Below are 21,806 nucleotides of genomic sequence, written 5' to 3'. Positions count from 1 at the left end.
CAACTTTACAATATCCAAAATATTTCCAGAACTAGGTGGTTTCTTTGGAAATTTCTATTAAATAATTAAGGAAGAGGCAATACCAATGCCACAAATCTAAACACAAGATGTAACACTTGCAAATAATTTTTATGGTGTTAGTATTAACCTTACACTAAGCCAGAGAAAAACAGTAAAAAACTGCAGAACAGTATTTCTCACAAACCCTAATATAAACTTTTTAACAAGTTCCTAATAAATTAAATTCATCAATTTGTGTATAACTCGTGATCAAGTAAGGCTTATTTCAGGTTTAATAAACTTTTGGAAAACAAATCATTATCACCAACCATATTAAGAAAAATCAGATCATCATATCAATTTAAGCAAATAATTATTTGACAAAATACATCACTCATTCATAATAAAGCTTCTCAGAAAGATATTATTGAGGAAATGTCCATTTCCTCAATTTGGTAAAGACAACCTATTAAAAAATATATCCAAATTTTATAAAGTATAGCTAACACTATTCTGAAAGATATATTTAACTGAATGTGTTATAGAGATAAGTAGAGGCAGAAAGAAAGATACTCCATGCATGGGGTCACTCCTCCAAGATGTTCACAATGAGTAGGGGTGAGCCAGACCAAAGCAAGGAGTTCCATCCAGGGCTCCCACATGGATGATAGGGTCCCAAAACCTTAGATCATCTTCTACTGCTTTCCGAGGGCATTATCAAGAAATGGGGTTAGAAGTGGAGCATCCAGAATAATGACCAGCACCCCTTTAGGATGAAGAGATTACAGGCAGCAGTTTTACCGCCAGTCCTGCTAACATTTTAGCAATGAAATACTGAATGCTTTCCCCCTAATAGAAGCAAGGCAAGGATGTTTACTCTCATCACTCTTAGTCAACACACATTACAAGTTATATCCAGCACAACAAAGCAAGAATAAGAAATCATGATCCAGTTGTGTAAGGAGGAAATAAAATTGTTTCTATTTTAAGATATCACGATTGGCTACACTGAAAAATCCCAAAGATAATACAAAATATTCCTAGAATGGATAATGAATTTAGTGAAATCATAGCATGCAAAATAATATAACACAAAAGTATAACTAAAAATAAAAATGAAAAGCCTACTATTATTCAGGAGTAAAGATACAAGTTATATGGCAGTTAAATCCCAGTATGTTAATCTCCCTTATAGAATTTATATTTTGTTTGTGTTTTGTGTATTAGATGTCACAGATTAAAAAGAGCATATTTGACTCTTTTGGGACTAGCAACTTTCTTTTTTTTAGGATTTATTTATTTTTATTGGAAAGTCAGATTTACAGAGAGAAGGAGAAACAGAGAGAAAGCTCTTCTATCTGCTGGTTCACTCCCCAAGTAGCCGCAATGGCCAGAGTTGAGCCAATCTGAAGCCAGGATCCAGGAGCTTCTTCTGGGTCACCCCTGTGGGTGCAAAGTCCCAAGGCTTTGGGCTGTCCTCTACTGCTTTCCCAGGCCACAAGCATGGAGCTGGAAAGAAAGTGGAGCAGCCAGGACACAAACTGACACCCAAATTTGATCCTGGCTCACACAAGGCGATGAATTTGGCCACTAGGCTACCGTGCTGGGTCCAGGAGTAGCAACTTTCACCAAGCATCATGGTTTCCAGCTGGGTCTATTTTGTGGTAAATGGTAAGATTTCATTCTTTCTAATGGCTGAATTAGAAACAGGTCTTGTTTCTTATTTCTGCAAGTGTATATTCAAATTTCCTGGTACCATTTGTTGAAAAGACTGTTCTTTCTCCCTGGATTGATTCAAACTCACTTGTCAAAAATTAGTAGACTATAGATATTTGAGCTCACTTCTGGCCTTTCTATTCTGTCCCATTGATATTCCTGTCTGCTTTTATGCCTGTACCAGGATGTTTACATTACCACTGCCCGGCTCTAACCTTTAAGTCTGGTATTGGGATGCTTCCAGGTTTGGTGTGGTTTTTGTTTTTGTTTTGCTTTATTTTTATTTTTTTTTATTGTTTACAGCTGGTTTTAGTAATTCAGTCTAGTTTGTTTTTCATATGAATTTCAGCATCATTTTCTTGCAGATGTGAAAAGAATGCTGCTGGTATTATGATTGGAATCACATCAAATCCATAATTACTTTTCATAATATGAACACTTTGATTATACAATTCTACCAATCCATAAATGTGTCAGATTTTCTGTGTTCTGCTGTCTTATTTTATTTCTTTTTTTAATGTTTCATAGTTTTCATGTTAGAGAGCCCTCACAGCCTTGGTTAAGTTTCCAAGATACTTAATTTCCCTTGCCACTATTATGACTGGACTAGTCTTACAAGTTCTTTTTCAGCCATGGAATTATTTGTGTATACTAAATCCACTGATTTATGTGTGTTGGTTCCATATCCTGAAGCCCTGATAAACTCTCTTATGAGTTCCAATAGTGTCTTAGTTGGATCTTTTGGTTCCTCTAAATGAAGAATCATGCTAACAAGGATAATTTGGCTTTCTCCTTTCCAATTTGTATTCCTTTGATTTCATTTTCTTGATGTATTGTTCTGGTTAGGATTTCCACTACTATACTGAATAGAAGCAGTGAGAGTGGATAACATTTTCTGGTTTCCAATCTTAGTAGAAATGCCTCCAGCTTTCCCCCATTCAATATGATGCTTGGCATTAGGTTTTGCACATATTGTCTTGATTGTGCTGAGGAATGATTCATGCTTATGCATTTTTTTTCTAAGCACTTTGTATGTATTAAAGCACTCATTCTTTACAGCATGAAGGATGCTATTGATATCCTTAATAACAACTAAGATTAATTTACCTAAGGACACTGATCTGTTTAGTGGTAGAACTAGGATGAAAACTTGAAAGATCAGGGTAGTTGCCTGAGCTCTTCCTACATTATATGTTGTGTTTGCAATAAAACTAAATTAAGGGAATGGTCAATCAATGAAATTATCCAAATAGGAATGTGATCAGTGACATTTCTGGCAGCTTGTTTATGAATATCAAGTAAAATATTTTCAAAAGGCCTTTTCAAAATGACTAGCAAATATACCATTTTCAACACAATTTAAAATAATAATGTATTGATATAAAATACAAAGACACAGTGTTGGCACAGACATAGGCATGGGCATATGGATGGTATATCTCTTCACAAAGCAAAGCTGATAGTTGGGACTACCATGGATTACTACCTGTCTTCGTTTGAACTCTTATAAAACTCTTGGATTAATCAACATTTGCTCTGTTTTTGTCCCTGTATGTGCCAAATCTACTCTGGAATACTCACTTTCAGAAAATGCGTACTCAACACATCTTAAGACTAGATCAATAACTATTTCCAAAATGATTCCTTATCTCTATTTTAATCAATGGCACAGAAAACCCAGTTGTGGAAGCCATAGCCCTCTGTTATTTTTCCTATTCTCCTTCTCTTACTCCAGTAAATTATAAATCTTTCTGATTTCACAACATAAGTACTTCTTAAATTGTCACATATTGCCATCTGCATTGTCTCTGCTGTAGTTTGGGCACTTCTCAGTCTGAGTCAGCACATTGGTTACAAAAGTCTCTTTGAGCTCTTCCTCATATGATGTGCATGTCCTCAAACTTATCTATAACAAAGCTACAATTGCATTAATTTTATGCTACCTTCTGATATTCTACTAGTTATCTACTAGATAACTTCTTGATTTATTCTCCAAGGATGCCCATTATAGGCCTTAATATATCCAGAACACTTAAACTTGATGTCCCAGCAAAAACAAATTGTTCACAGCTACCTATTGACCCTTAGGCACAACCCTCCTCTGGCCTACATTTCACAAAATTGCATTCAATCAAGGGATATTTTAGACTTCTCTGAGTGTCATAGACTTTTTGAAAAGTACTATTCACAGAACCCAAGTCTGTCTGACAGATTAATAATGATACCAAAAAACAAGAAAAGATGACAAGCTACCAATTACTGAACCTATCATATCAAAGATTCTATATAGAGTATTACCATGCTTTTCAATCTAATTTTAAAAGGAATCTGCAAATTGGCTTTATTAATTTCCCCCTCACACAAATAAGGGACTAAAGAGCAGAGTTGTATGTCCCACCCATGTTCACAAGGCTAGACAGTGACATAGCCAAGATATAAGTATTCGTTTATTGATAAAATCTTTACCTTTAACCACTTCCAAATACATATTATTATAATGCTATCTTTGATTTTCAAACGCAGGATGCTAAAGAAGGGAGCACAAGCAAAATATTTTTTTCATAATTTAAGCATGAAAGATTTTATGCTGTATGACAGATATATGTATGTATATATGTACCTTCATACATATGCATTTCAATGGTATTCCTTTCTTTTATTCTCTGGATATTTATTAATTGATCAGTACTTAAGGGCTCTCCCAATTTCAGAATCTTTGCTGAAAGATGATTTAGATATGCTCACTTCTTTTGAGCACATAATTCTTCGGGTTTTTTTAAAATCGAAAATTTTTACTTCTCTAAAAATATCAGAGAGAGCTTATAGAAAGGGCCTAGAAAATATTCAGTGCCAGACTTTTATATACCCATGTAAATCCTGAACATATAATGATGATGCTGATGGAAGTAAGATTGAATTATTATTATGATTCACATATTACATAGAACCTTTGGTTACTATTATTATCTTCATTTTCCAATGGAGAAAAAACTGAGGCACGGGCAGAAATAATTGCCTCAGGTCAGAGAGAGCCCAAATAACTGAGTGTATCAGGCCCAAATAACTGAGTGTATCAGGCCCAAATAACCATGATAAACTGTCATAAACTCAAATGATTACAAGGGAGTTGTTAGATAACTAATTTTGATGTGTGCATATGTGTGCATGACACTAGGGAGTAGTGGATTACGGATATTATCATGTGGACTACAGAATGTAGTTGTCCCGGGGCTATTTGCTCATTTTTCCCCTTTGAAAAATGTAGCCTGCTGTCTTGATATTGAAGTACTTCAAAATGTTTCTGTAAAAAAGGAATTAGAGAATAGCTTATTTTTGTGAACAAAATCCTCAGCAAAAAAGTAAGCTAAGCAAATCCAACAGCATGTCACAAATTTCACTCACCAAGACCAGGTGTGATTTATCCCTGATGTGGTTCAACATACACCAATCAACAAATGTGACCCACCACATCAACAAGCTAAAGAATAAAAACCACATGATTATTTCAATCATACAGAGCAAGCACTCAATAAAATTCAAAATCTGTGGGAAACCAAAATGGAATTTCTGGCTTCTGGTTTCAGCCTAGCCCCATCATAGCTGTTGTAGTCATTTGGGAACTAAATCGGTGGATATCTTGGATATATCTGTACCTTTTTATTGTTCTTCTCTATCTATTTCTCTCCTCTCTCGTTCTTCCTGTCACTCTGCTTTTTTGAATAAATATTTTTTAAAAGCAAAAATGTTCAGTCACATGATTATAAACAGATTTGAGGACTTGAAAAAAATGAGTGGAAAACTGTTGATAAATAAATTTGGGGGAAATGTGCAGACATATTTCTCTGAATTAGAAATAAAATGAAGACATTACAACCCATACGAATGCTCAAAACTGTTATCTTCATTGGAGAAAGATACTTATCCAACAGATACGGAGGTCCATCTGCAGATAGCAATTGTCCTCTCTGCTTCTTGACATCCTCTCCTGTTATGAAACAATATTCTCATGTGCAATGTAACTGTGACAGCATGCATGGTGGCTGCCTGTGAACTCAGTGACTCAGACTTTGACTCACCAGTGATGGTCAGGTTCTAGCCACAGATTTTTTAGTAGTAGAGAACAACACTTAAATATTTCACAGAATGCTCAGCCAGATTCCAATGAAGCACAACAGATCCATGCTCACTGAATTCACTGTTCTTACTATGTTCCCCATTATACTGAAGCAGCTGGATTGATATAATCATCTTTTGTAGACTGAGTTACATAAATCAGCTGGGTGAGTAATATCTTGAAGGTCTGGGGCAAGATTCTCCAGAATTCTGTATGTATTCTGAACCAGCATCCTATATGGAATAGTCTCTGAGAGCCAGAATGCGTGGGTCCAGAATCAAGAGAGGAAATAGAAGCAGCATGGGTCACAACATTTGGAGACTCACTAGAAGAATCTGTGCTACTTGTCCCAGCAATTTTATTTTCTGTTGGCCTTGATGTCTTGGTTTCTAAAAGAAGTATCTACTACCAGGAGACAGCAGTGATTACATTGAACAAGAAGTTAAGATTACCATATTAAAACTCCCCATACCTGAACATATCAAACAAGGATAAAAAAAATAATTAGTGGGGCTAACAGAGGTGATTGATCCTGACTACAAAGAGAATGTTAGATTACTATCCCACAGCGGAGGTAAATGAGAATGTAGGAGGAGCTCATATAGGAGCGCTCTTAAGTCATATCGTAATATTGTGCCCTTTTATTAGTTAAGGCTAATGCAAAACTACGACACAATCTAAACAGGAGCACTACGGACCCAAACTTTTAAATAATGAAAGTTTAAATTACCCCTCTAGACAAATATTCATGTTTAGCTGAGGTATCTGTTAGAAGCAAAGAAAATAAAAAATGGGGAAAAGAAGGTATTAAAAAATACCAGCTATGATCATATAAAATGACATAAAATGAGATGTGTAACTTCCACAAGTATTTCCTCTTTAGTGTGTTATGAAGTGTATATGTACATAAACATATATCAATCAAAGACTTATTTTCTTGATTATCTTATTCATTTATTAAGTAATGTAACATTATTCTAACGCAACATTTAGCTCAAGGGATGTTATAACTTCTTCACTCCTTCTAGGAAAAGAATTAGTGTGTCATTTGTGTTACACAAAATAAATTTGTATCATATTGATAAAATAATGACCTTGTTATTATCTATATTTAGAAATTCAACATCATTTAAGATGTACATGGGTGCGAAGGAGACAGGGTGGACCTCTGGTGGTTATTTTTATGTGTTCTTTTGGCTGTGCCAGGTGTTATTTTGCCTCAGTTAGCTGTTACACAATTTTTCTGGGTAAATTTTCATGGGTGTTTCTGGACGAGGATTAGCATTTGAATGGGCAGGCTGGGTAAGGAAAATTACCCTTATCAACATGTCATCATTCAAAACAAAAATGTGGCGGGAGGGTGAATTTGCTGCTTTTATTTTAACTAGGATTTCACTTTCTACCCTCACAAATCATCGCTTTTCATTCTTGACCTTTCAGCCTTGGACCAGAACAGATCAACCACTCGTTCTCAGGCCTCAGTTCATACAGAATTGTATTACACCAGTTTTCAGGTCATTCAGCTTGCAGATGGGAGACAAGAAGACTTTTAACTTCTATAATTACATGAGCCAATTTATATGTTTCTATTACATATGTGTGTCTATATATATGTATATACTTATATATGTCAAGATACATATATGTCAAAAAATCACAGAAAAAAAGTTAAAATATAAGCTTATATGGGTACAAGAAAATCCAAATATTGAATGATTTTTATAATATACATTTCTGTGAACTTCATGTTTGTTTATATATAAAATTTATAGAGATGTATTTTATACACATTCACACAAGTCTTCCATTGTTATTCTTCCTCCTCCATTTATATTCAGGAATTATGTGCCCTCAATAAAAAGCACACAAACACATACATGAAAAATATGATGAAGAACAGAAAATTAGAAGTCTATGAAGAAAACAAACTTCCTCATCACAGGTGAATGGTTATACTTCTAACTGCAGGAAACAACCATGTGACATACAGAAGTGGCACCTTAAATTATGATCACTACCTAAATTAAGTTGTCCTGACTTCTAACAACTAGATTTGAGAGAGAAAAACCAACATATTATCTGCCTTTAAGAAAAATGCAAATGGTATTTATTAAAAAAAGAAAAAGCAGACAGAGTAGCAATCATTTTTAATTTAATTACTGTTTTCATCGTTGAGGACTTACTGCAGCACAATGAATTAACTCAATTTTATTGTGGAACAAAATTTCTATTTATATTGAGTATTGCACTAAAAACATTTACACATCATTGAAAACTCAAATAAAAGAAAAGATGTTGGGTATTTACTACTCAATAAAACTGTTCATAAGAGAAGTTTTATATGGACTTTATTCATTCAAGTAGTTACTAAATGCAGGTATGTATTTTTCTATTTAGCTAGTTAGTTTTACTCATTTAAAAGGAAAAGAGACAGAAAGGGACAGTGAGAAAGCAGAAATTCTCATCCATTGGTTGACTCATCAAATGCATGTAACAAGGATGCTCAACGGTGGGGGGATTGGGGGGAGGACCCCAGAGTGGAAATGGAGGACAGGAGGAGGCTTGTATCCTAACCCTGGAGGCTCCCGGATCCTCACCAAGGACTATCAGTATGGGCACCAAGGCCTATATCCCAACTGACAAGGAGACCATAGGGAATTGGAATGCCCTTGTACGTCGAGAACTCTGAGGTCAACCCATTCCCTATTGAATCTTCCACACAGGATGGAAGCCCAGGTCCTTCCTCACAGGATCTAATGTCTTTGGAACAACAACCAGGCACCCCAAGCGGTCCTCAGAAACAGATCAGTAAACTTCCTTCGGGACCCAGGAGACAAGCTTTCTCTGGTCCTTACTTAGTTCCAACTTTGGAGCCCCACCCTCTCTTGTAATGGCCATTAGGGTCGTTCTGGAGCCCACTAAAAATTAGATCAGATAGACAGAGACCAATAAAGAAAGCTTAGAACAGACAAGAAAAAGTCAGCTTGGACTCCCATATACCTTACTAGGTAGGACACAAAGATTAGTTATTCCTCACTAAGTTATTGAAGATTTCTCTGCACACCCCTCCTAAAGCTGTTCTGCTCCTCAATTGTTAATATTTGGCATGTTTGAGTTATAAGCCTGTTTGGACTAGCCTAAAATTTGTGAAGTTCAGTAGAAATCATGCTTGAATACTATAAGCTGTTAAACATAAAAATGAAAATAAACACGAGACAACTACAACTATCTCAAGATTTATAGTAGCCAGATGTGTATAAACTAAAATTGAAATGTCAATGAAGTAGTCATAGGATGTGGTTAAGAACTTGCATTTTCAATGCCTTATCAATTAACTTCATGATTTTGTAAATTGTTTTTGAAGTTGTGTTGTGGCTTTTCATTGGAGGGGATGATATTCTGCCAGCTCTATTTTTTCAGACCAGGGATGGTCTCCCAACAAAACTGTTGAATTTATCTGGACAGTAAGATGCAGAATTTTCTACATGGTCCATGCCCACAATGAATGAATCATGACTGGATATGAACTGTATTACTGCAACAATATAGAGGAATTTAATATGGGGGGGAGGGCTTTTTGGAATCCCAGAGCCAATGACACTGTGTCATAAAATGAAAAAAAAAAAAAAAAAAAAAAGGATGCTCAAGGCTGAGCCTAGAGCTAGGTACTATGTACTGATCTCCCACAGGGGTGACAATAACCTCAAGACCCTGGGTTACCACCTCCCAGGGAACCTGTTATAAGGAGACTGGATTGGAATTAAAGGCAGGACCTAATCCTTGGAACTGTGATATGGGATGCAAGTAAACTAAGCAGTGGATTATCCCATTACATAAAACACTTGCTCCCAGATAGATATTTACATTTTGCAAAGTTGAATGCATATATCTCTACATTCACAAAATCCCTTGTATAATACCTCTAAAAATACACCTGAAAATTCATGTATCAAATTATCAATCCAAATGAGACATTATTTTTTAAAGATTTATTTTATTTTTTATTGCAAAGTCAGATACACAGAGAAAAGAGACAGAGAGGAAGATCTTCCATCTGATAATTCACTCCTCACAACAGCCAGTGCTGTACCTATCTGATGGCAGGAGCCATCAACTTTCTACAGGTCTCTCATGTGGGTGCAGCATCCCAAGACTTTGGCCCGTCTCCCACTGCTTTCCCAGGCCACAAACAGGGAGCTGGATGGGGAAGTAAGACTGCCAGGATTTGAAACGGCGCCCATATGGGATTCCAGCACATTCAAGGCAAGGACTTTAGCCACTAGGTCACTGTACTGAGTTGAGACAGTATTTTTTTTGAACACTTTAAATGTTTTATTGTAGTCAAAGTTTGACTAAAGAAGATACTATAGTGATGTCACTGAAGGCTTCAGTCAAAATTGAGCCCCATATTTACTACAAAAAAAGCCTAATGATTTAGTAAACTAAAATATGTTGGTAAGAGAACATTTGGAAAATAAATTGACAGCAATTAAGTTATGGTCACCCAAAAGATTATCACACAGTCAAATATTATCACTGGAGGAGGTGGGTAATGGTGCAATGGTTCAAGTTTCTAAGCCTCCCCTTGAAATGCCAGGATCCTACACAAGCACCAGTTTGTACCCTGGCTGCTCCACTTCCTTTTCAACTCCCTTCTTCCTCCCTCGGAACGAAACAGAGGATGATCCAAAACCTTGGAACCCTGAACCCACATGGAAGACTCAGAAGTGCCTGGCTCCTGGCTTTGGATCAGCTCAGCTCTGGCCATTGAAGTCACCTGCACAGTGAGTCAACAGATAGAAGATCTTTCTCTATCTCTCTCTCTGTACACCTGTGTTCTAATACAAATAAATAAATCTTACTTTAAAAAAGTATTACCAATTGGTAATTAGAGACCTAAAAAGTGCATTTGAAGGATGTTTTATTCTGTTTAGAGTCGTAATCACACAGTGGTTATTTACCATGTTTCTAAGAGCTGAACACAAATAAATAAAAGCACATCTCAATTACACAAAAATCAGATTTTATAACTCTAACAGTTCCATTCATCCATAAAATAAAACTTAAGAAAAGTGAGGTTAATTGCAGAAAAACTTAGTAACCATAATAAGCCAGAAGGCATCAGCCTAAGGCTGTGATTGACCCCTGTTTTTGCTTCCTAAATAACACATTGCAACTTAATTCAAAACATAAACAATCCAAAATCGAATTGCAAGTATATTATTATTTGTAATAAACAGTTCTGTTTCAGGAAATTATAGACAGTGGACTGAACAGACTAGATTCAGAGACGACAAATCACTCATCACAACATGCACAAATACGGCGTAGCTCAGTTGTAGCCATCAGACGATTTCTTAACTTTGTTTCATGCTCATATGAGGCCAATAAAAGCTCTCTTCTCAACATTGCTATGCAAAGATTTTTGAATCCCTTTTAGTTCTAACTCTTGAATCATTTATTCAAAAAATTCTGTTAATTTTTTGGTTTTTTAGAGTCTTTCTTCTCATAAACTAATGGCACCTATAAATCAAACATTTTCTTTAGCACACATTGGAAAATCTTTCTAGTTTAGGCCAATAATTGAATGAAAACTTGTAATATATTTGAAATGCAATTTCATTATTCTATTGAACATTTAGTATCTAGAACTGGGCTAACTGAGGCTGACTCTTCATGATGAATTCAATGATTTACAAAAACAGAGACAAACTAAAAAGGAAACTTGTAAATGAGGAACATGAGTCTTTCTGATTTAACAGAGGCAAGGGCCTTGTCTGACCTGCATAGATAAGAGAAAGCTATTTGAATAGCAAGTAACCCCAGGTCTCCACTACAATCAACAGATAATTTTGTCACACTACATCAATTATTGTACATACAGTAATGCTCACGAGTGACAGATGTGTTGTTCACTTTTTTAAACTGGGTTTGTGTGTGTGCCATCAGAAAAATGTTTACTATTTAAATTTATAAGTAAGCATATTCAAAAAGCATATTTTGTTGTCAAAGAATAAAGTTTAGAATAAATAAAAAGGTAAAATGTATAAATACACACTGAAAAAATCACTCTGAGTCTGTGTTTCACTAGTAACAAACTTTTTTCAGTCCTGGCATAATGGCTCAGTGTCTGAAATCTCTTGCATGCACCATGATTCCATAAGGGCACTGGTTCATGTTCCAACTGCTCCAGCTCCCTTCCAGCTCCCTACTTGAGGCCTGGGAGCACGGTAGAAGACAGCCCAAAGCCTTGGAACCCTGCTCATTTATGGGAGACCTAGAGGAAATTCCTGGCTCCTGGCTTCAGATCAGCTCAGCTTTGGCAGTTGCAGCCACTTGGGGAGGGATCCAGCAGACAACTCTTTCTGTCTCTCCTTCTCTCTGTAAGTCTGCCTTTCCACCTTTCTTTTTATTTTTTTTTAGCTTTTTACTAAAGATTTTAATAATAGTATTGTTTTCTTTAAAATCAAATTATTCTTTTGTTATATTTCTTTTAAATTTGGGATATTCCACCTAAAAAACACACTATTTTAGTTGTAAGAAACTTCCTATCTGTCCCTCTCCTCCTTTGTCATCCTAGAAAATTCTCTACATCACCACTATCTAGGAAGAAATGTTGCTCATTTAGGAATAACAACTTGCCACACTACTGACTGTGGGATGATAGTGGAAACATAATTCTAAGAAAAAAATACACCCCGAGCAGGCTAGGCATGTAGAGTGGAACCTCCACTTCATAGGCCACTTTCGGCTGATTAGCAGAGGTTGCGGCCCACCTCCGACTGCTTAAAATGCAGCCAGCACCATCTTCATTTAGGCTTCCAGCACCCATTCGGCACCAGCTTTGCCCGCTGGGGCCTTAGGGGTGACAAATTATTGCCTAGGGACATCCATGGATATGGACATCATACGTGTAAGTGAGGAATGAATTTTGAGGGACTCCTAACAAAAGGACCACTATACTTGCCAGTAAGTGAGGGGTCTGAGACCTGGTGGTATGAAGGAGAAAGACTGGGAGATCTGTTTGGGTCAGACTGATTCACCAGCCCACATGGGAGTCCCAAGAAGGACTTGTTAGCTTAGTGTATCGCTGTCCACCGCATGCCAGATCACACAAAAGCTATGGCTGGGGGCCTGTCTGGCTGAGCTAGATACCAGTACCTGACTAAGTATTGAAACAGGTGACAGGTCATATTAGACAGGGTCATGACACTAACCAGCACATGAGAGAACCAGGTCCAGGGGTAGATTCTGCTGGGGTAATTGGGCCCAACACTAAGGAAATACAAGTCCCGCTGGTTAGCTCTAGAGTTGGGGTGGTGATGGGCTGAACTAGTTGTGAACATGGAACCCACCAACACTCACAGGTACTGGGACTGAGAATAGGCTGGGCAGGTCCAAGCTGCAGCACCTGCATGTGCATCCTAAAATGGGTTGTGGGGTGGGCCAGCCCGCAACATCCACCAGCTCATACAAAGGCCAAGATGGAAGGGCAGGTTGTGGCAGGTACAGGCTTAGCACCTACTAGAGCATGTGAGAACTGGGTCTGGGAGTGGGCTGAGTGGGGGAACCTGGGAAATTCCCCTAAGGGGCCATAGCTCCCACTGATGAATGTGTGTTCCAGACCTAGGGGTTGGGCAGCTGGGCAAGGTAACCCCATCCGTTGGCAAATGTGTGCGTTTGTTTTGGAAGGAGGCAGACCAGGCAGGGCTGAGCAGACCTTAGCCCACTGGCAAGTGCAAAAACTAGGCTAGTGTGAAAATCATACTGGGCTAGGGTATCACACCTACTGGATTACTTGAGTCAGTGATGGAAGCAGACTGAGCAGGGCTAGGTTCCAGCACCTGCCAGTGAGAGTTGGGACTGGGGGCTGGCTATATCAGGTCAGCTTGCAACATCCAAAGGCAAAGGCTCAGACACATAAGGGGTTACACCAGGCTGTTCAGAGCAACCACTGGCACACGTGAGATCTGTGGATGGGAACAGACCTGGTTGGAGATAAAAGGGGATGTCCTGACCAGGTAGTGATTCCCACTGGTGAGCGTGAGGGCCAGGGTGGGTGCCACAGTCTGGTCCTGATATGGCTGCAGGATCCCTCAGCATGTGTGTCGGCTGGGTCTGGGATGTGCAAGGCTGGGCTAGACTGCAGCATCCACTGGTGCTTATGAGAACCAGGGTAGGTGTAGAATAGGCTAGTTTAGGTCTCTGCCTCTGCTGAGCCATGCGTCAGATGCGTCTGGGTGTTAACCAGGCTTGGCTGGGCTGAAGCACCTGACAACAAGAGCCAGAATGGGGGAGGGCAGCTAGGAAAGCCACTGTTCCTGTGGGACAGGAGGTGGACTACGTAGGCCTGGCCCATGGACCAACCAGTGTGCGTGAGATTTGGCATTGGGAGAGAACTTGATGGAGGAGCTTGGAGAACTCCTGTCGAGACATATTCCCTGCAGGTAAATGCAAGAACAAGGCAGGGAGCAGTTCAGATGAGGCCAAAATATGGTACCCACCAACATATATTTGGCACAGGGCTGGGCAGGCCAGGCTAGGTCAGTCCCTATCATCTGCTGGCAAATCCAAGTGCCAGAATGGAATGTGGGTTAGGCCAGGTCAGTGCTCACTACCAGCCAGTCCACATGAGAACCAGGACTGGGGACTGGCTGAGCTGGGCTAGGCTGTAGCCCTAGTGAGCATGAGTTGGAATTGGGCTTGGGCCTGGTGTGGCCTGGCCAGACTACAGCAACCACTGGAAAATGCCAAGGTGACACTGGCTGTGCCAGACTGGGCTGCTGTACCCAACCAGCACATGTGAAACTCGGGTTGGGGGAAGGACAGACCCAGGGATGGGGTGCTGTGGGGACGCCCTGCTGCTATATTACACACACTGGTGAGCATGAGAGCTGGGATGGAGGCAGACTAGGCCGAGAAGGGCCACAATATCTGATGGCTTACATATGAGCTGGGTCATGGAAAAGCCAGGCTGGGCTGACTGCACCTTCTGGTACATGTATAAGCCAGTGTGGGTTGTTGGGCTTTACCACAGCACCAGTTGCCAGATGTTGGCACAGCGGCCAAATTTTGCCAGGTGCAGGTATGTCTTAGACAGAAGGTGGCACCTGCTGGCACCAGTGTGGACTGGATAGTGGGGCTGGTTGGGATGAACTAGGCTTCAATGCCCATTAACATCTACAAGAGCTGAATGGAATGTGGGACAGACGGGACCAATCTGCTGTACATACTGGCAAGCATGGGAACAAGGGCAGAAGGGGGGCCTGGTGAGAGTTTTTGCAGTTGCTCTGACTAGGCTGGAGCATCCACTGGTTTGCGTGAAGGCTGAGTATGTGGTGGCACTCCAACACCCATTGGTATATGTAAAACGCAGGGCTGGAGACAGAACTGACCCAGCAATTACAACTTTCAGTGTGTGCATAGGCTGATTTGGGTGACAGACTATGCCTGACCCTGTATTGCCAAACACATACAAGAATCATGTCTGAGACCCTGGCGATGTGGCCTAGAGGCTAAAGTCCTAGCTTTTAAAGCACGGGGATCCCATATAGGCACTAGTTCTAACCCCAGTTGCTCCGTTTCCAATCCAGCTCCCTGCTTGTGGCCTGGAAAAGCAGTCTAGAATGGCCCAAAGCCTTGGGACCCTTCACCTGCGTGGGAAACCCAGATGAACCTCCGGGCTCTGGGCTCCTGGCTTCCGGTCAGTGCAACAATGGCCATTAACGCTCACTTGGGGAGCGAACCATCAGATGGAAGATCTTCCTCTCTAACTCTCTTCTTCTCTGTATATCTGACTTTGCAACAAAAAATAAAATGAATCTTTTTAAAAAGCAAAGAATCAGATCGGGGATGGCCTCATATGAGGTTTCCTTGGTGAAGCCCTATGAACTGAACCACTGGACTCAGAACCCCAATCATCGAAAGAATTGCAGATTCCATGGTCTGACCATGCATCAGAGCTAGGCCTCCTTAGTGGCTCAGACAGAGCAGTGCGCAGCAGATCCAAATGTACATGGAGGATATGGCAGTACATTGGAGCCTCTAGAGGACACCTGATAGGTACCATGGCAGAGGACGGAGGACAGAACAAATTGATCAACTACCCCAAGCATTGGCAGTGAAAGTCCGGGCAGATGGAGACTCTAAGATGGACTCTAGCAGCCAGTGGATTCGAGAGAGATTTCATTGCAATTGCAGTGGTGAGACCACCAGCAATTCAGGACTGTTAAACTATCAAAATTTCTTGAGAAATTCATGGTGTTGTAAATTTCTACTTTTCTTCCTGTTTTTGATTTTGTATTGTGGCTTTTCATTTAAGGCAATGTGTGGTGACTATGTAATGGAGACTATCATGTCCAGATGTGAGGATACAGTGCAGTATGCATCTCTATTTTCAGATCAAAGATGGACTCCCAATGAAACTGTTAGCTGTATCTTGACAATAGGATGTTGGACTCTGCCATTGTCCATGCCTGCAGTTATGAACATGTGACTATTTATGCAGAACTATGCTATAGTAATATTATAGGGGAATTCAGTGGTGGGGAGGGGATTTGCGGAGGGGGGCAGGGGAAATCCCAGAACCCATGGAACCTTACATAGAACGACTATAATAATTTTAAAAGAAGTAAAAATAAATTTTAAAAAATGTATACCCCTAAAGTTATAAATTAAAAAACAAACAAACAGAAAAACAGTGAGATGACGAGGTGGTTCTTCAGATCAAGCTATAAAATCCCATTTTAAATAGTCTCTTTTGTTGTCTTTATTTGGGTTCTGTTTAGGAGAACGTGCACTTATATATATTTTATGTATTATCATTTTTACTTTTGTGCCTTTTTAACTTATCCATTTGCATATTTTAGGATTAAATTGCCTAATGGTATATATGCAAACATAAAAGGTTTAACTAAGATACATAAAGCTTAATAGCATCCATCAGTAGCCAGTATCAAGCTTGCAAGGATGCCCCCACATTCAATAGGTTGGATCTCTCTGCAAAGGACAATTAAAGCCTCATCCAAACTCCACCTAACTTGTCAGCAGCTAATGAACCTCAGATTTAATTCCCACAGTTCTGTAGCTACTGTGATAGTTCTCACAGGAAAGAACTCAAACTGTTTAGAAATCATAGAGTTTAATCAATACCTGAAATATATTTGAAAACACAGAATATTAAAAGTGGTAGCACTGGGCCCAGCGTGATAGTGTAATGGTTAAGGTCCTCATCTTGAACACATCAGGATCCCATATGGGTGCCATTTCTAATCCCGGCTGCTCCACTTCCCATCCAGCTCCCTGCTTGTGGCCTGGGAAAGCAGTCGAGGATGGCCCAGAGCCTTGGGACCCTACATCCGCATGCAAGACCCGAAAAGAAATTCCTGGCTCCTGGTTTTGGATCGGTGCAGCACCGGCCATTGCAGCCACTTGGGGAGTGAATCATCGGTTGGAAGATTTTCCTCTCTGTCTCTCCTCCTCTCTGTACATCTGCCCTCCCAATAAAAGAAAAAATAAATCTTAAAAAAAGTGGTAGCACCATCAAATAACCAGTAAACATGGTATTTATATTTAAAAGCCCATTCTTAGGAGTACTTCATTCAAATTAATACAAGTCCTTTGTCTTCTCACTTGACTCACAGGGATAGTGGTATGGGTGGTAGACATTGCTTAAATTTAAATAATGAGTGTGCCAGCCTATAACATAGTGAGGAAAAACAGATAAATGAAAGCAAAAACTGGAAATATTGTTTCTAATATATTTACAGTTTTGCTGATTTCTGCTCAGTAAGGGGAGCATTTCCCTGGGATACTAAGAGAAAACCTATCTAGTCAACTTTTCCAATCAGGAAAAAAAATGATAATAATTTTTTTTAAAAACCTGCTAAACAGACTTCATAACCTTTATATAGTCCCAAAAGTGAGATAGCTGGGTCATATGGTAGATCAATTTTCAGTTTTCATACTGACTTTAACAATAGTGGTCGTACTAACCTAAACGTTCACCAACAGTGAAGTAGGGTACTTTTCTCCCCACATCCACAGATGAAATCTGCACATGAAAAAGTGACATGTAATCCTATAAAGCAGCACAATCTATAATAGCAAAGACATGGAAGCAACCCAGATATCCATCAAAAGAGGAGTGGATAAAGAAACTGATATATTTTTTCCATGGAATATTACTCAGCCATTACAAAGAGTGAAATTCTACCATTGCAAGAAAATGGTCCTAACTAGAGGCCATTGTGCTCAGTAAAATAAGCGAATCCTCAAAGGACAGACACCACATGGCCTTCTGATATAAGGCAATCGTTATGCAAAATTTAAGATATATATATGTGAACATGTATATACATACATTTATTTAGATAATCTGTATAATGGAGGCATGTATACTATGAAATGGAGATACATCACAGTATGCTACTCTACTTCTGAATAAAAGATGAATTCCCAATGAAACTGCTAAATATGCTGGACTCTCTACTCTTGTTCATACTATTGTCTATATTATGATGCACTTAAATAGAAGATGGACTTGTGACTGTTGTTGAAGGGCTATATTGTTGTTATAGAAGAAAGTTGGGGGAGGGTGGGCAGATATATCTGACCCTATGGAACTATATCACGAAAAAGAAAAATTAAAAAACTCAAATTAAAAAATTTGAAACTCACACACTCTATCCTTGTGTTCATGATGTTCACTTTGTGAAATATTTCATAGATGTCACCATTACCCTAACAATGTGTACGAGGAAATGAAGGCCCAGAGACAATGCTTCATTCCAAGAAAACAGATTAAGTTGCTACCGGGTTGCCAACATCCCATATGAGCACAAATTTCAGAGCTAGTTTGTCCACTTGTAATACAGCTGCATGTTAATGTGTCTGGAAAAGCAAGGGAAGATATCCTGAAAATATGGGCCCTGCTGCCCTCACAGGAAATCAGGATGGAATTCCAGGGTTTTGGCCTCGGCCTGCCTCCAGCCCTGGCTTTGCAAACGCTTAGGAAATTCATTTGTTCTCTCTCTTCTCTCTCCTCTCTCTCTCTTTTCCCTCTCCTTCTTTTCCTCCCCCTCTCTCCATAATTCCACCTTTCAAACAAATAAATCAAACCCTTTAAAATAGAAACCAACATACACAAAAAAGAATTTTTCCTCAGGTCCAGGATGGTAGCCTACTGGCTGAAGTCTTCACCTTATATGCGCTGGGATCCCAGATGGGCACCAGTTCATATCCCAGCAGTTTCACTTCCCTTTCAGCTCCCTATTTGTGGCCCGGGAAAGCAATAGAAGACAGCCCAAAACCTTGGGACCCTGCATCCCTGTGGGAGACCCAGAACACCTGGCTCCTGGCTTCAAATCAGCTCAGCTCTAGCTGTTGCAGCCACTTGAGGAGTGAACTAGCAGATGGAAGATCTTTCCTTCTTTCTCTTCTTCTCTCTGTAAATCTGACCTCCCAGTAAAAGTAGATGACTCTCAAAAAAAAAAAAAAAAAAAAAAGGCTAAAGAACTAGGACTTCAGGGGCCCAGCGCGGTGGTGCAGTGGTTAAGGTCCTCACCTTGCACGCCCGGGATCCCATATGGGCCGCCGGTTCTAATCCCGCGGCCCCGCTTCCCTTCCAGCTCCCTGCTTGTGGCCTGGGAAAGCAGTCGAGGACGGCCCAAAGCTTTGGGAACCTGCACCCGCGTGGGAGACCCAGAAGAGGCTCCTGGCTTTGGATCAGCATAGCATCGACCGTTGCGCTCACTTGGGGAGTGAATCATCGGATGGAAGATCTTCCTCTCTGTCTCTCCTCTCTGTATATCCGCCTTTCCAATAAAAAAAATAATAAAAATAAATCTTAAAAAAAAAAAAAAGAACTAGGACTTTGATCTTAAAAAGCCCAGAAAAATTAAAGTCAGCTTAATAAGAGTTGTCAGGTAACATACTTACTGAATATTAATATTAGTGGTAAATTATGCTTGTAACTATAAACTGAAAATATTTCTTTGAAAAAAAATCAAAGAATAAAAATAAAGGAAGGAAGGATATTTAGGGAGGAAGTGAGGTTTGGGGCAAGTTTTGCTCATCTTAGAACTGTCCCCATGGAAAACATAAAATTTGTTCTTCTTATACTAATACAAAAATAGGGGAAAAAAAATTAAGAAAGACATGCCAGATGAACTTAGCTTACGTAAATTCTGTCTCTTTCTGTCTCCCCTGAGGACAGTAAGGCACAAATGATACTGGTCGATTTGGTAGGATGGGAGATAGAGGAGTTCTATCCCAATAATTTTAAAAACTATTTATTTATTTATTTGAAAGGCAGAATTACAGAGAGAGAGAGAAGAAGAGAAAAATGATCTTACATCAGCTGTCTCACTCCCCAGATGGACGCAGGAACCATACCTGAGCCAAACCTAAGCCAGGGGACAGGAACTTCATGCAGGTCTCCCACCTGGTAGAGGGGCCCAAGAATTCAGGCCGCCATTCACTGCTTTCCCAGGTGCATTAGCAGCAAGCTGGGCGTAGCAGTCAGAACTCTAGCCATGGCCATAAGAAATGTTAGGGTTACTGGCAGTGGTATAACTCATTGTGCCAGATGACCCCTAGAAGAATTTTTAAATCATTGGTTTTTTCGCAAGAAAGAGATAGATTTTAAAAAAAAAAAGGGGTTTGACATTCATTTGTGTCCAAAAGTATATGGATCTGAGAGAACAAATTTGGTGATTATTAAGGACTTAAAATCCCGACCATTTTTAGCTGATGCTTATTTCCTTACAGTTAGGAGAATGCACCAATTCTAATTCATTTAACTCTGCTTTGAAAAAGAATGAAAGAGTGGAAAATGGGCCAGGGCTTAAATTATCTTCACTTTTTATGAAAGAATCACGGATATTAGACAGCTGTTTCACATGTCCTCAGCAAAGCCACAAGCAAAGTGTTTAAGTGAGAACACAGAAGGTTTGGGTTGGATACTTCCTAGGGACTCGGCAGAGCGGACTAGAGCAGGTCAGCAAGCACATCTGAACATTACTGGGCGTGGAAAACTGGGAACAAAGCTACCATGAGGCTTCTCTCATGATGGGAACACTTGCTATTTTAAAAATACGACACATCTTTTCAAGGCAAAATTTTAATCTGCTCTTGGCTGGTTTGTTTGTTTGTTTGTTTTTCAGTGTCAACTCAAGATCATGGATTTAATATTTCCTTCTTTTTATTTTTGTCTAGAAGCTAAATATATGTGTCTGTGCCTCTCCAATTCAACATGCTGACCTTCAGAGAATCCTAGCACTTGATTGCTGCAGAAAGCAATAAAATATTTTTGGTGTTCAACTTAAACCTATGATATAACACTAGTGCCCACTTCAGAAGCTTTTGGACAACGGTCCTGCAGGAATAACACTTATACTTTCTTTACCTACACCACACCTCAGTCTAGGAGGATTTGAAATCGCTCGTAGCAAAAATTATAACAAGGTGAAGAAAATATATTTTTAAAAATCAAGTAAGGAGAGGAAAAAAGGAACTCACACGCACTTGCAAAATTTGATTTATAAATTGTTACAACTGATCTTTTCAATTTGGTTCCTGGCACCCAAGGCAAAAAGAAAAGTTCTGCGTCATAAAGACCTCTACGGCTTTGCACTGAAGATGCATGCCGATTGCTAAGGGAGGAAAGCGTTGAAGAGATCACAGATCTCAATGTTTCTACAAATAAGATGTGTTTACAGAAGATACTTTGGATAAAAAAATAAAACAGAAGAAACTCTTGAAAAGCCTGTGTTTGAAAGCAGCTGTTTTCGTCTCCAGTTGAGTTTTCTTTCAATCTCTTTATTTCATGCTTTTAATGTTTTAAATCTGTAAATATTTTGAATATCTGTTTCATTTACCATGAACTTATAAAATTATTGTACAGTGTTTCATTACTTGAACATAATAACTTAAGCATTACTTTGATGTAAGCTATTCAAACAATTTCCAAGTTTCT

The 21,806-nt window shown here is 39.3% G+C and overlaps 1 long non-coding RNA gene across 1 annotated transcript; it reads right to left on the bottom strand.

Moving 5' to 3' along the window:
- Positions 1 to 269: 269 nt before the first annotated feature.
- Positions 270 to 14,235, bottom strand: LOC121158393. The gene is made up of 3 exons (XR_005884186.1): positions 14,147 to 14,235; positions 3,619 to 3,622; positions 270 to 280 (listed from the first exon to the last, which is right to left on the bottom strand). It is a non-coding gene; the product is annotated as an uncharacterized LOC121158393 (long non-coding RNA).
- Positions 14,236 to 21,806: the final 7,571 nt, after the last annotated feature.

This window comes from Ochotona curzoniae, unplaced genomic scaffold (assembly GCF_017591425.1).
Source record: "Ochotona curzoniae isolate NIBS_2020 unplaced genomic scaffold, NIBS_Ocur_1.0 contig_3819, whole genome shotgun sequence".
In the NCBI taxonomy this organism is placed as follows: Eukaryota; Metazoa; Chordata; class Mammalia; order Lagomorpha; family Ochotonidae; genus Ochotona; species Ochotona curzoniae.
Note: the sequence above shows the minus strand (reverse complement) of the source record. Positions and strands in the feature narration are given on the sequence as shown.